Here is a 16088-nt window from a genome sequence, read left to right as displayed (position 1 = left end):
CCAGACAAATGTTGACGCGGATAAAGAACTTTTTAGGTACCCGGACGTTTCAAGTGCGTTATCAGATTTGTACCATCTAGAAAACGACATTCTTCAAGGAAGCGTATTATCACCATACTGTTCACTGTTATGATAAATGACCTCCCATCAAATATAGGATCAAAAGTGGGTCTCTTTGCTGACGATTGTGCATTATGTGCAATTTGGGAAGCCGGTTTCGATATTAATGAGCTCGCTGCTGATATTCAGTCTAGCCTGGACACATTCGTCAGATGGTGTTCGAAATGGGGATTTGCTGCGTCGAGAGAAGTCAAGTGTCGCTATGTTAATTACCAGAAAACGGAAACTGGATGCACCAAGACTTCGGTTGGGTGAAGATGATCTAACATATGTAGACAGTTTGAAATATCTTGGAGTATACTTTGATAAGAGGTTTAACTACAAAAATACTATTGATTTCGTTATAAGGAAGTGTGACAAATGCTTAAATGTAATGAAGGATGCTATCAGGCACCACATTGGGTGGGTCTAAAGATGTAATGTTGATGCTAAATAGATCATTAATTCGCTCGGTGATCGATTATGGAATGAAGCCCTAGGCCTACTTCTTTGCTCCTAAGACACACGACACACCTTAAGAAAATTTAAGTGATTAGGAACCAAGCACTGAAAATATATGCTGCGGTGCCATGTGCAGTATCCCGATGTGCGTATTCGAAGTTGAAAGCAATGAAATGCTTCTTCACCTAAGACATTGGTACGCCTGTTCGCAGTATCGATATCAATTGACTGTACCCAGCAGGACAACCCTACATATTCGGTGTTGCAAGAGACGTGGGAGGACATGTACGCTCTTATTAAAGATTGATTATCAACGTTTCACGCCTTTACACATGCTAAGGCTTTGTCCTGTGAGAATATTGCAGGAACGTGATACTATCGATCCTTGGGCAACGTCACTTCCCGATGTAGATTCCTCACTATCACTTTCAATAAGTAGACAAACATCTCCAGAAACGGTTGCAATACTCTTAAAAGATCGCATAGGCCTATAAATCAACTATGAAGAACACACAGAAATCTGTACAGACGGGTCTAAAACGGAAATAGGTTGCGGATATTCGGTTCACGTTCCTGCACATAATATGAATATTGCGTACTCGCTCCTAAGAATTCTCTCGATCTTCTCAGTGAAGCTCATTGCAATCAAACATGCGCTACTATGGGTGCGGCAGAGTCAAGTTAAGAGAGTTGCATTATTCAGCGATTCCTTGAGTGCATTGGACGCGATCAAACATTCTGGACTATATCACACGGCACTGGTGAATGAAATTATTGAGCTGAATCATCAGCTACGGGCAGAAGAAATCACCATATCATTTGTAAGGGTACCCGGACTCTCCGGAATACGCGGTAATGAATCTGCAGATCAATTAGCAAGGGCGGAAGCCTCTAATACACACAGACGACGAAACATGTCACCCCACTTGCCGAGACCACATTTATCAATCAACAGATACTAGAAGATCATACAAAGAACTGCGACCCTCAGTACATGACAGTGTATCTGAAGTGGACACAAGGTTCGGAAACTCGTTTATTCTGCGGTTAATAACGACGCATAGCAGACTGAAGTACCATATCAACAAAACTGGATGCATCGACTCGCGACTGTGCGACTTATGCGGTATTGATGAAACCGTAGAGCACTATCTGATGAATTGCAGAAAATACCGCGGTCAAATAGAATGCTTACGTAGCCATGCAGCTTCGAAGAATGTAGCTTTCGATAGGCCCTGTGGATATACAGCATTATCAGCAGTGTTCCGTTTGTGAATATTTAGTGACTCTCTGCTGTGAGCTTGACCCGCAACTTCACAATACCAAGAGCGAAATACACTACATGTAGGTATAGTTAGCGAATGATGCTTATTCAATCTGGCAGGCGTACGTGGTTTATTGTGGTTTGATATGTTTATTGTACGATAAAAAAAATACGTGTGATTGTGGTTTTGGCTACTCCTGCATAACTTGTTATTTGGATAATATCGATAGCAAGTATCGAAACCCTTTTTACACTCTGCTCAATACCAATGTAACAATACTGAGACGCCGTATACATATTCCGGTATGGCCTAGACCAGGGGTGTCAAACTCAAATTGCGTCGCGGGCCGGATTCAAACCTTCAAATCGCTCGCGGGCCGGATCAGTCGATGTTTCCATTATAGCCTATCTCATGCCCTTGCTTTTCACTTGAATACTTTATTACTAAGCTTATATAGATAATTATAATAGTATATATTAGGCATACATTGCACCATAGATCATTATAATAGTATAATTAGGCCTACATTGCACCCCGGATCATAGTGGGTTTCATTCTATCAATCAGCAACACCTTTATTCGCGAACAATCGACAAGGCAAATACGATGCTTGGCTGGTTGAATACAGTTTATGAACCTCTAAAACAGTGGCGCTTACGACGATATAAGTTGGCACTTGGCATATTCTTATGCTCACCGTGCTTCAGCCGTGATCTGGCATTAGCCCGGCGCATGGGTTGTGAGGAAAACATATTTAACTGTAGCCACATACGTTGGAACGCATTTTTTATTATTAATATATCTCGCTTCTGGTTTCTCTGGAGTCCGTGGACCTGTCGAGGCGGAAGTGACACAGCAGTGCAACCACAGAAATTTGAATGTTTTCGCTTCTGTGAAGAACTACTTTTTTTTCATTTTCCCATAGAACCCTAAACTCAGTGTGCACTTTTTTCCTACTCGAAATTGGCTGTCAATGTCGCCCAATCGGGGGCTATGATGTGGCCATGGAAATTGAAGAAGCTCGACATTTGCTGTCTTCAAGGATTGTGTAATGGAAGTATCTACTATAAAAATAAATAAAAAAAAACTTGAACATTTTATACACATGTGCTGGATATTGTAAGCATTTTTCAATTTACTCGGAATTGCTTCGCGGGCCGGATGAAATCGTCTGGCGGGCCGGAAGCGGCCCGCGGGCCGTATGTTTGACACCCCTGGCCTAGACCGTTAAGGCGTAAGCTTATATGCCCTTGCAAGTTCTCGTCGCCAATGTTGGCAAAGCGACGAAAGATATTGATTTTATTGGATTATTTTATCATTTGATTGCTCCAGTTTATATATTTGGCGACGTTTAGAAAGTCAGTATGTACTTCAGCTTTGTGGCATAATGTGGACCGAGTCATCGCTATAACTATCGCGTTGTACTTATACAATACTGTATCACTTCATGTGTAGGGTTTGTAAGTAGCAATATGACATCACGTGACGTCATGAGTTTCACGTTCGCGTTTACACAGAACATTTCAAAAAGGTTTGCTTTCAGACGAGCCTGAACCTTTCAGAGGTAGGCTACACATTCACACCATCCCTACTCCTTGCTCCTGAGCTGCGGCGTATCAATAGTAGACAGCCCTGTAGTGTCACAATGCCAAATTCCGTAACAGTGCAAAATGCGAGGCTGATTTTGGGGAGCTCCAAGGCAGCTTCCTATTGATACCCGCTTTATCAAATTGAGCGCCCGGCAAGCCGGCAGAAATTAGCCGGAAAATGGCTATTGACCAAATGGAAAGTATGACGTAACCCAGCCGCAGTGACCTGTTCGATCTCGCTGTTTCCACGCCAGGACAATAGGACAATATGGTGATGCAGTTACCAAGCAAATCCGAGGATATGAATGTTGAAGTCGCCACATGTGACAGTCGCCCACTAAATGGTGATCTGCTATTTGTACGGGAAGTGCTTTATGCAAAGAAATGATAACCAAACCTAAACATTGAATTGAACCAAATTTATTTCGGCAAATGACCGCGGTTATAGTTTATCCGTTATAATGTTCTAATTCAAACCACTGCTACAGGTGCAAGCCATAGCTAAAAAATTGGAAATCTGACAGTGAAATGTTTTTGTCTCCAGATCTGTTTCGCTTGCGCACCGAGAATCAACTCAATGAAGCAATGCATGTTTAGCGTTGTGTGCACTGGTGTAACTAGGAAAGGTAAAATGAGCTTTCTCGGGCCGGATTCAAACTTCAAATCGCTCGCAGGCCGCACCAGTCAACTGATTCGAAAATGCTACCTCATGCCCCTGTTTTTCATTAACCATATCTAAACAGGTTCCTTGTGGAACATAATTTGAATATTGCAACGAACAACACATTCATATTCGCAATTTATTCACTCTAAGCTTTTCAACTGATCCTCGTCGGGAGTGGCCGTCAGTAAATACGGAGATTGTAATTAGAAATATAAAGATGAAATATGTAGTGTGACGTAATCATGGTATAACAACAACAATGAGAGAGTTCTCAAAACGAGAGCGTTAAGCAAAAATGCAATTAGTACAATACAAATTGGCTATAATATATAGCCAGAGACGCAACACTAGTGAAATACACGGAGAGAATAGAGCCGGTCCTTTTGCCGACAAAGAATCGGCTGCTCGAGTTTTATTAGAGTCGATTCGAGAACCTTCGAATGGAACAGAGTACGTCCGCGAGCAAGAATTGAAAATCTGTTATCGTTATACGATGTTGCACACTCTGGATGCGTAAGAAGGTGCTGACCTATTGCTGAGTTACATGCCATGGTCTGGTTATAGTCTCGCAAGAAAGGGTTACTTGTCTGCGATTGACTGTCTGAAATAGCATTGACGTCAGGTTTTCTAACCTGTTTGGGCACATGTTGGTTAATTCATTATTGCCAAAATATTGTTTGAAACAATATCACATCGTATCACGGACCATAGGGGTTGTATATTCGCGTACATTGGAATTGGTTACAATACGATGATTGGCTGGTTTAATATATTTATGAGCCGATAAAACAGAGGGCGTCACGACAATAGGTCGGCATATTTCGATGCTGACTTTGCTTTAGTCGTAATCTGTCGTTAGCCATGTTTGTGCGTTATGAGGAATACAAGAGATTCAACTGTAAACGCGGACGTTGGAATTTGGTTCATTGGTATTAAATCGCGATTCATTTTTTTTAATTCCGGGAGCCTTTTGAGTTGGAAGTGACAGAGCGGTGCAACCATAAATATATTTGAATGATATTTTTGTGTAAATAATATATTCTGCATGTGAACTGCATAGAACGGTTCTGCATCGGCGTCTTTGCTTCTGTGAATAACTAACTACTTATTGTTCCATTTTCCGTAAAACTATGAACTCAATGTGCACTTTTGTCTTCTCGAATTGGGTGTCAATGACCGACTTTTTCTTAGTGGTAACTAGAACCAGAGTGAAACCATAACACCACACACAGTCGGGTGGTTATAATGCGACCTATGAGCATAATCAACATTTACCTTCTTAAGGGATTATTTAAATTGAAGGGAATATTTAAATTTAAGTGTAACGTTAAAAACATCTCTACATCTGTTACAAATGTGCTGGATATGCTACGCATTTTTCAATCTACTCAAAATTGCTTCGCCGACCGAAGGAAACCGTCTGGCGGGCCGGATGCGGCCCGTGGTATGCATGGTTGAGACCCCTGCACTACGCCTATATGGTTGTGGGTCGCCTGGGTTTAGACATCAGGGCATCCAAGACTGATACTTCCGGAACGATGCGAACCTGCATTCACATAGGCATAGATCTTCTTGAAGTCAGCAATAGTTTGGAGTCATAACTTTCAGAAGTTATCGAATGGGGTCACATTGATATTTTTCACTTCTTTTACATTTATGCAGTATTTGATTAAAAGGTAAAAACATATACTCAGAAAAATCTGATTTTATGAATGCTCTACTCTTGGACATAACGCATTATCGCGCGAGTTTTCCGGCCAGTACATACCGATACGTTACTGTGTGTGTAGTGTGCATGTAGGCTATAATAATGTTCGGATTGTTCACGTTAGATTTCCCGCCGCGTTGCGACTCCAAAGAATGTAGAATGAGTCCTTCTTGTCGACTCCACCTTGTTACTTATTCCGAAAACATTTTTTCAACATTCGAGTTTATGAATGCTATAGCCTTGGACACTAAGCATCACAGTGCGAGTTTTCTACAAGTCGGTGAATATAAACCCGCGCGGTGGTGTGTACTGAAATGTTACGTATTGTTCAGATTGTCCGCGTTTCGTTTCACGCCAAGTTGCTGACTCCACAAGTGACTTGCTTCGAAAACAATTCTGAAACATCTGAGTTTATGTTTGCTATAACGTTGGACACCAGGTATCACTATACGAGTTTTCCACACGTCGGCAATTACATGCCGGCACAGTGCTTTGTACTTAGATTATAATCTACATGTAAATATAATCTTATATATTTGATGACTTATATTACCTTACCATCATGTATTTGCCGACGTGTGGGAAAACAGCACAGTAATACTTGATTTCCAAGACTACAACAAACATAAGCTCAGGTGTTGCAGAAATTATGGCATAGTTTTTCACATGTCAGCATATAGCCTGCATGCCGGCACCGTACTTTGTACTTATACTTGTACTCATATAAAATAAAATAATAAAAAAATCGCACAGTGATGCTTGATGTGCAAGATGAACTAAGATCTTGCAGAAATTATAGCATTGTTTACCAGACGTTGGCAATCCATACCGGCACGGTACTTCGTATAAGTCAGCAAATATCTGATATCTATATTTATATTATAATATGAGCACAAAGCATACAGTGCGGGTGTGTATTTGCGGAAAATACATACCTATACGTTACTTTGTGGTTATAATATATGTCGCGAAATATTTATCATATGTTATATCTACATTTATTATAATGTAAGTACAGTGACGGTATATATTTGCCGACATGTAAAAAAACTATTCTAGAATTTCTGCAACGTCTGAAATAGTCTTGGGCATCAAACATCACCGTGCGAGTTTTCTATTATTATAATGTAGTGTAGTAGAAGAACAAAATAGTAGGGATGGTGTGAACCTCTGAAAGGTTCAGGTTCGTGTGAACGCGAACCTTTTTGAAAGGTTCTGTGTGAACACGAACGTGAACCTCGTGACGTCACGTGACGTCATTTTGCCAATTTCATCTCCATCTTTCAATGAAGCGATAACCTATATTTATGTACACGATACCTAGCGACGACTCGGGCCTCATAAGGCCACAATGCTGAAGTACATATTGGTGTTTTAAACGCCGCTAAATGTATCAACTGAGGCAATCAAGGATATAATACTTCCATAAAATCAATATCTTCCGTCGCTTTACCAACAATTTCGACGAGGACTTACGAAGAAATAAAAGCTTACGCCTTGAAGGTCTAGGCCAGACCGGACAATGTATTCGGCGTCTGGGTATTGCTACATTGATATTGAGCAGAGTGTAAAACGGGTTTCTATACTTGCTACAGATATTACCCCATTAACAAGTTCTACAGCAGTAGCCAACACCTCAATCGCACGGATTTGGTTTTAATGATACAGTAAAGATATGAATTCAAGATTGACCCCGTACGCCTGCTAGATTTTTTGCATCAGAAAACGATATCAATCTCATTGATTGGTTGAATAAGCATCATTCGCTGACCACGTATTCGGCTCGTGATGTTGTGTGATTGCGGCTCAAGCTCACAGCAGAGTGTCACTAAATATCCACAAACGGAAAGCTGGATATTTCGAGCAAACTATTGTAACAAAGCAAGTAAAATTGTTGAGATTGTCAAGGTGCATGTTCGTTTAGTGTTGATTTTTAATGCTGCCAGCGCCATACATAGAGTGGCCCGCAGTTGAAATAAAATAAATTTGAACCAAAGATGTTACAATGAAGTGAAAATTGTAATTTATGAAAAAGGTTCACAGTGCAGAACCTACCAAGGTTCTGTTGTGAACGCGAACCTCTAAATTTCCGAGGTTCACACACAGAACACGAACGTGAACCTCGCGTTCACACCATCCCTACAAAATACCGTATACCGGCACGCGCCAGCAGCACTATATATGCGCCGTGCCGTCATGTATGTGCTGTCGTATCATTTCCCAACGTGTTGGTGACTCCGAATTGGTGACTTGTTCTGAACACTCGTCTGGAATATCTGAGTTTAAGAATGCTATAATAGCCTACTCTTCTGACAGTACTATGTAACAGAAATGTGAAATGTGCGGGTCAAATGTGGCATGCCAGGTCACGTTAAGTGGCCCGTGAAAACCCGTAAAAGTAAAAAAAAACGTGACGTGTGACCAGAAAATAGATTTATCACTTCGGCCACTGGGAAGCCTGCTTCGCAATATCCAGCATCAATGTCGTAAATACGCTGCTCAGTGCTCAGTTTTCAAGCACATGAGCATAAGGGTGACACAAATATACCATATCACTAACAGTGTTGGGATGACTCGAGTCAGCTTTTATGTATGACTTGACTTGACTCGAGTCACTTTGCAAAAATGCCTTGACTTGACTCGGCGCTTCAGAAATGTGGATTGCCTCGTGACTCGGAGCAAAATCTCATGCGACAATCTAAAGCGACAAAATAGCCATTATGATGGTCATTATGAAATACACACCGTTTATAAAAAAACCTCTTGCAACTGCATCACATATTCACGGCTAGGGTTACCATACGTCCTCTTTTAATAGGATTTTCCTCTTTCTTGACTTTTTTGAAAGGGTCCTCTAAAGACACCCAAATGTCCTCTTTTTTGAGAATCTGTCCTCTGTTTTTAAATTGCGGTTAAATGTATGTGAAAATTCGACTGCGATATAAGAAATCAGTACTCAAGTAACGGCCTGACGAATCAAAGTGATGACCTTTTTTATTATTTTTTTTAGTCAACACAGTAGAAGTGGTAGAAAAATTTCCAGATTCACCAGTTGTCCTAGACGGAACCATAGCTTTCAGAATTTTTGAGAAGTGTCCTCTTTTTCGGATCGCAAAATATGGTAGCCCTATGCCTAACACGAAGCTGCAAAATATGGTTTGGGGCAAAGTGTGGAAAAGCATTACTTCGGCTTTTCCAAGTCATTTTTCCATGTAATCAGCACTTTGTCCGCGCTTTTAGTTACCACGTCAAGGTTTTGACACATCAACGTCACATATTTCTAGTAGTGGTGAAAGTGAAAGATTCTTGGTCCTATATACTCACATTTTCACAGCGCGGCCGTTGCTACACCATCTGCATTTTTCATTCGGTGCAACGTGTTTCAATTCGGTTTCATTTCAGTCTGAATGTCTCCCTCAATTATTCCTATGATAAAATAGCGCTCAAATTTATATTACAGTCACGTGTATGACCACAGCTTTGATACTTTGTCGATTTTTTATATCAAAATCCCACGGTCGGACGAGGACTATCCCCACCCCGTCTATTAGAAATAGGAAAGAAAGCTGTGAGAGGTTTTAGGGTCGAGCTGAAATCATTTTGCTGCCTCTGGTTTGTACTTACGATAACTGCGAGCACGTTTCGCCCTCACGACCACAGCCAGAAACGAAAGTACTGTACTACGAGCTTACTCTCCCTGTTGCTGTCTCGTCACGAAAGCAGTGTGAGATGAGCTATATAGTTGGGAGCGATTTTTGTGATAGATCAGAGCTCGAAATTGGACAGTGTGTTATTATGTACTATGCAGGACATGGTATGGTATGGTATGGTCTAGTACAGGGGTGGGCAAACTACGGCCCGCGGGCCGCATGCGGCCCGCGAGAGTCTAAAGAAACTTATTAAAATATTGATAAAATGCGTACTAAGAATCGAATTAATGCAGGAACTTGATTTAAGTTTTTAGTATATTTCACCATGATAATTTTAAGAACGTGGTTCTCAAACTTGGGCGCGCCCCCCCTCGAGGGCGTGAAGGCATCTGAAGAGGAGAGCGAAGCTTAGATCAACTGAAAAAATTTGTCGCTCTCCGCGCGATTGACAACAAATTCGCCATTAATGCTCTGTATTTAGTCTGAATTTCATATTTAAAAATCTCTCATCCACAGTCGTAGCCTTCCGTGCCATCAAACTACCCGTTAGGTTTGCTAGCATCCTGGTTGCGTTTTGTGATATGGCGATAAGGGGAGACGCGAAATCGTTCACTATCATAAGGGGGCGTGACTTGCAAAGTTTGAGAACCACTGTTCTGAGGTAAATACTTCCTATATTATTTTTTAGGTTTAATGTCTGGCGCGACAGCCCGATATTAAAACCTGCGCAGTTTGAAAGGTTTCAACTGCTAAAAATCACAGAAATCCTAAACGAGATTGACATCACGAGTGTGATTTCAGATTGGCCACTCCAGTTTCTCCAGTTTTAATTATTTCAGTGATGTGCTTATAAAAAACGATTCGCGCGTGTCTTCGGTAGATTCGTTCTCTGTATGCGTAGAATTAGGGTATCTATATTTCATCCACGCACAGTAGAAGCGAGTTTGAAGCTAACATGGTTATGATGCTGTCAGCATTGTGTGTCTTGGAACTGAACCAAATTGGAATTAGCAAATCTATGAACAGATCGCTGCTGACAGATTTAAATTTCAATCCTGGTCTAAGAATCGGGACAACCGACTTTCATCTCTCTAGTTTTGACAAATTGGTTAGTGAGGTCGACCAGCCTTTGAAATCTCGCCACTGTTCCTGAAGCATGTACGATATCATCAAAGCAATGCTTGGTTTGCTAAAATAAGTATCTCCATATCCTCACTATATAATCAAATACCAATATTGCGTTTTGGTTTATAATCCCAATTTTATATAGTGCGGCCCGCGAATGGATTCAGATGTTGAATGCGGCCCGCGAGCTCAAAAGTTTGCCCACCCCTGGTCTAGTATATGGTAGGGAAGTATGGAATGATATGGTATGGTATGGAAGTATGGAATGGTATGGAACGAAATTTCGGTATGGAATATGGAAATATGCAAGTATGGTATGGTATGGAAATTTCCCAAGTACGGCATGGAACGTTTTCTCCATACTTCCATACTTTGACAGTTTTACCAGAACCATGATAATTATCCTACTTTCGATTTGTCAAATTGATTGCATACCTCTGAAAATCGCTCATTGTCTGGTTATCTATGATGAAAGATTGGACACACTGATGTTGGCTAATGAAGCTAGTATGTGAGGCCCAGAGATTGGCGGGGGAAATGAACATTTGATCCGATGTCGCAAAATGATTGTAGTCATGTAAACTTATATCGTAAGATATGTTCCTAATGCAGTGGTTTCGAACCGGTGGAGAATTCCCCATATGCACTTGTGGGGAATTTAGGGTTTCCAGGTAGGGAATACACTCACTTGTAAAACAATTCTTTACATGCATAACGGCGTTTAATAAACGTCTGTATGAAATGCCGATCGTATCTCTAATAGTTGTTTGCACATTTGCAATTCAGCAATTCGTATTATCAGTGCCTTCAATTAGCGAGAATCGACTGGACAGAGTCACGCGATCTCCCGCAAATAGTTGTTATTCATTCGTCTTCGAAATGGTGTGATTGAAATCATATGTTTCGTTATAATAAGAGTTCATATGAATATGAATATTTATTCACGGGAGATCGCGGACTCGCTAATTGATAGCACAGTAGAAATCGGTACAGATGAAATAGCATATTTATTTTTTTGAGTTATATTAGCGTGCGAAAGTGTAGTTGATGGCGGCTTAACTACCATACGCATAAGTTCGACAACACCAGAAAGTTTATCCGACCCATGCATTTTTCGCAGATCGCAGATCGCAGATGCTAATTCACAAAATAATTTCGAGCCCTTTCGAGCTCGCTCTCCCTAATTGGGGGTTTGGGGTGCGGCAGTAACGGTCCTGATCCGCGGACCCTCAGGGTGCACGAAGCAATTTCAGGGGGTGCACGGGACCTCTAAATTTGCAACATGGTTCATAACCTATTTTTTTATTTTTTAAATTAGGGAAAGTATCAGGCAGTTTTCCTCCACAACAGCTAAAACCTCACTCAATACTCACATCAGCAGAATGAGCGTGTGACATGGAATATCTTACTGTGCAAATTCATTTTAATTATAAAATTGCCAATAACCTACTGATACAAACATATAGCTGTTTAGAGACTTTTGTTGGGGTTTGTGGAAAATATAAAAATATGGAGATAGTAAGATCGATCACGGTTACTTCGTAATGTTTGAGAAACCTTTCCGATTTGAAGTGGTCAGTGTCATCAAATTAGTGAACAGTCGTTTGAAATAAAAACTTCTGAAGTATCTTCCCAAATTTTCCCCAATGAAGTGATTGAAACCTTGCCACGAAATCCATTTTATCCTGTGATTGACATAAACAGTATTCTAGAATAACTTCAAGATGAGATAATATAGAAATATAGATAAATATGACTAAGCTGGACGTGATATGTTCCTTCAAAATATGTTTCTTCATTATGGTGCCATAAATGATGCGATCACACCAGAAGTGTCGTCGGAAGCGTTACGCGTTAATATGACATTAGCCTCCATCTATATTTGTAGGAAATGGATTTCCGGCGCTCGTTCATATCAAATCGAAGATGCGGATTTTCAAGACCACGTACAGCAAGAAATACAACTGCAAAATTATATTTGAAATAACAAAAGTCTACCTAATTTATACGTAATAGCATGATGTTATTTGTGAGAAAAGTAATTTTGTCGTTGTTATCACAAGCAGTTCATATTTGCACAAGACAGATGACGGTCTCACCATAATTGAGCCAAATTTGAACTAAATCTTGAGGGGTCCTCGAGGGTCCGTGACGGTCAAAAAGGGGTCCGTGAAGCCAAAAACGTTGGGAACCACTGGTCTATAGATAGCTAACCTACGGATAAATATGCAACACTCGTCGTCACGCTTGCTTGCTCAGTGCGAATTACTGCTCAGCAATATGAAAGTAACATAATTGCCAATCCTATAGCTGACGCCCAATGTTCCCTCTACTTTTCCTCGAGCCTGCGCGCACTCACCAACTCACTGCCCGGTCCTTTGGACAACAGTGCGTAACGACTAAAAAAGGTGAGACCGTGTCAGTATTGGGCAATTGCGCACGTGCGCAGCTTGGAGGGAACATTGCTGACGACTCGAGGGCTCAAATTAAATGTAGTTGATCTTTTGTGAAAGCTAATGCCGCACTGATTCCGAAAATATACATTAAAATCTGACCAGGACGATGGAACCCCTCGAAATACACCCCAAAGTCTGAAAACTGGCATTTTTCTGAACAATCGCAACCAAGCAAGGGCCATTGTTTTGGTCATTGTGCTGCGTAGGTTAGTTATCTATAGATGGTCTGTTTCCCCTGAATTCGGTGGTCAATACAATGAAGACAGACGACACAGTGACACACACTCATATCATAGCCCATGGAAGTTTGATATTGTGACGCAACAATGCCCGCTGGCGTAATACGGTGCAGCTCAGGAGCAAGTCCTCACCTACTCAGTGTTGCCAATTTAGCGATTTTCGCGCTAGATCTAGCGATTTTTCATCCGGTTTAGCGCCAAAAAATATGGATCTAGCGCCTAGCGATAAATCTAGCGATTTTTGAAAAGTATTTAGCGATTATTTAGCGCTTTTTTACCGAAAATAACTAATAAAAATCAGTTCTGGCCGACGACGGCATTGACTTTACCGGCCACCAGAGTGCGGATTACGATGATAAATTATAGATTACTAACCTACGGATAGATACGCAACTCCCGGCGGTTACGCATGGGCAAACAGTCTCTCTTCTTGCTGAGTAATTTAAAAGTAGCATAATTGACAGTGCTACATCTGGCGACCTGAGCGCTGAGATTTAATAAAATTGGTCTTGATCGAAAGGTAGTGTCGCAGTGATTTCGAAAATACAAATTAAAATCTCGTCAGGACAATGGAACCACCCCGAAACAGCCCTCAAAGTGTGAAAACCGGCATTGCTCCAACAATGGCACCATCGCAACACAATGAACATAACAATGACCAATTTCGTCCAGCGAATTTTCTGATTAATGCCGACTTTGGGGGCTGTTTTGAGGTCGCTCCATTGTCTTGACAAGAATTTAATTCGTATTGTTGTAATCAGTGTGACACTAGCTTTCGTTTAAGACCAGTTTAATTAAATTTCATACCCCGGGTTGGTCCTCGGAATATTTCCTTCAAGGCCTCCACTTATAGTCGCTGGCAAACTCGGTTCAAGTCGTGTTGTGTCTGGTCAACTCGTATGTCGTGTACAAGTGTGTCAAGTCGCATGTCGTGTTCAAGTAGCCTACCCCAACACAGTTTAGAGATGTCAAGCGCATTTCCACGGTACATCGCATCACGTATTCACGGACGCATCGAGCAAGGCACGCTCATATTGTGAGCGGTTATGCTTGCAAACCTGGTCAGTGGTGACGCAGAGCGATCATTGCGCAAAGCGATCTGCTTTATAGAAATGCATTGCACGCTTTGTCCCGCTTAGAGATGGCTCGTACGTATTATAAACAGGAAATATGATAAGTGACTTAGGACCCAGACGAGTAAAATATAGTTGAGAAGAATGTATTGATATTATGGTTCAATTTAACACCTTTAGCAATCAATGCAGATTTAGCGCTATTTTTTAGCGCTTTTTTCTCAATATTTAGCGATATCTAGCGATTTTTAACACCAGTTTTAGCGATTTTCTTCCATCCGGAGTTGGCAACACTGCAGTGACCTACTCCCAGCACACGGCATTGCTGGGTCACAATACCAAGCTCCGTTACAATTCAACATTCGAGCCTGTTTTATGGGGGTTATAGGACTACGAGCAGAATAAATATTATATTTTCGCAATCAGTACCGCGATAGCTTTCGATTGATATCAATTTTTACGCTCGGCTAGCCGGTCAAAAATTACCGTAAAATTGCCTTTGGCCAAATGGAAAGTGTGAGGTAGACCAATCGCAGTGAGTCGTGAGATTTGCTCGTGTCCACACCATTGTAGGACACTATGCCCTCGTAGTTGCGTGAACAACTAGATCGCACGGGTCACTGCATTTGGATTACGTTGATATCTGAACTAGATCATAGTGCCATAAAGTGGTGCGTAGAAATGGTCGGATTCCCTACTCTGCTCCTACTCCGGCTAGTCGACCCAAATTTCGGAATCTGAATCCATCCAGCTCCGGCCGGAGTGTCTAAAAATCCGCCTGGGGAATTTCCAATTCAGAGTTTCAAACAATCCTGCCAATATCACTGTAATTTTTCTTATTTCAGGGGAAAAATAGCCTAGCCTAATCTAGCCTAAATACTGTTACGTATAGTGTAATGAGCAGTGGAGCTTGAAAATTTAACTTCCCTTGTCAATAACCTGATATCATAACGCACGATTCCTTGTTCACGAATGTTCAGTTCAAATCATAGTCCATGTACAAGTAAAAGAAATCGTTCTTTGAATAAGGAATCGATTAAATATGTGAAATAATCAATTGCGATTACGATTAGGCCTACTTCGGATTTTTTCAAATGTAACCGATTCCGATTACTTGAAAATGCTGCAATCGATTACAAATTACGATTGCCCAATGTCTGCCTAACATACCCCAGGCATAACTAGGATATGATGCCTGCATTCGCGAAATGACCAGGGTGTTAAACATAGCCTACGGCCCGCCAGACGATTTCATCCGATCCGCGAGGTCAATCTGAGAAAATGAAAATATGCTTGTAATATCCAGCACATTTCTAACAGAAGTTGAGAGATTTTAGTATAAATACTTCCATTACAAAATCCCTCAAGACGGCAGATGTCGGGTAGGTCTTGTTCATAGTCCACTTTACAATATCTTACTGCGGTGTTCCACAGTCCGCGTTTACGGTTAAATCACTTGTATTCCTCACAACACATACGCGGGGCAACTCCAGATTGAGAGCGTAAAAGTATATGCCAACTTATATCGTCGATAGAGCCACTATTTTAGCGGGACTTAACTGTATTCAACCAATGATACCAACCGATTATCATATTTTTCCAATCCCGTTGTTTGCGAATCAAGGTGTTGCTAAAATAGAACCTTTATGATCTGGAATATAGTGTAATATACCATGTGTGTGTATGTGGGTTTGATAATAAAATATTCAAGAGAAAAAGGGCATGGATTTTGTGGTGACATTTTGGAATCATTTGGCT

General features: G+C 41.1%; 1 long non-coding RNA gene across 1 annotated transcript; it reads left to right on the top strand.

The window, feature by feature from the left end:
• The first annotated feature begins 4000 nt into the window (after nucleotides 1-4000).
• On the top strand, nucleotides 4001-12604 carry LOC145458750 (uncharacterized). The gene is made up of 2 exons (XR_013921181.1): nucleotides 4001-4600; nucleotides 12451-12604. It is a non-coding gene; the product is annotated as an uncharacterized LOC145458750 (long non-coding RNA).
• Nucleotides 12605-16088: the final 3484 nt, after the last annotated feature.

Source organism: Botryllus schlosseri, chromosome 16 (genome assembly GCF_051294905.1).
Source record: "Botryllus schlosseri isolate E-star chromosome 16, Bs_hap1, whole genome shotgun sequence".
In the NCBI taxonomy this organism is placed as follows: domain Eukaryota; kingdom Metazoa; phylum Chordata; class Ascidiacea; order Stolidobranchia; family Styelidae; genus Botryllus; species Botryllus schlosseri.
Note: the sequence above shows the minus strand (reverse complement) of the source record. Positions and strands in the feature narration are given on the sequence as shown.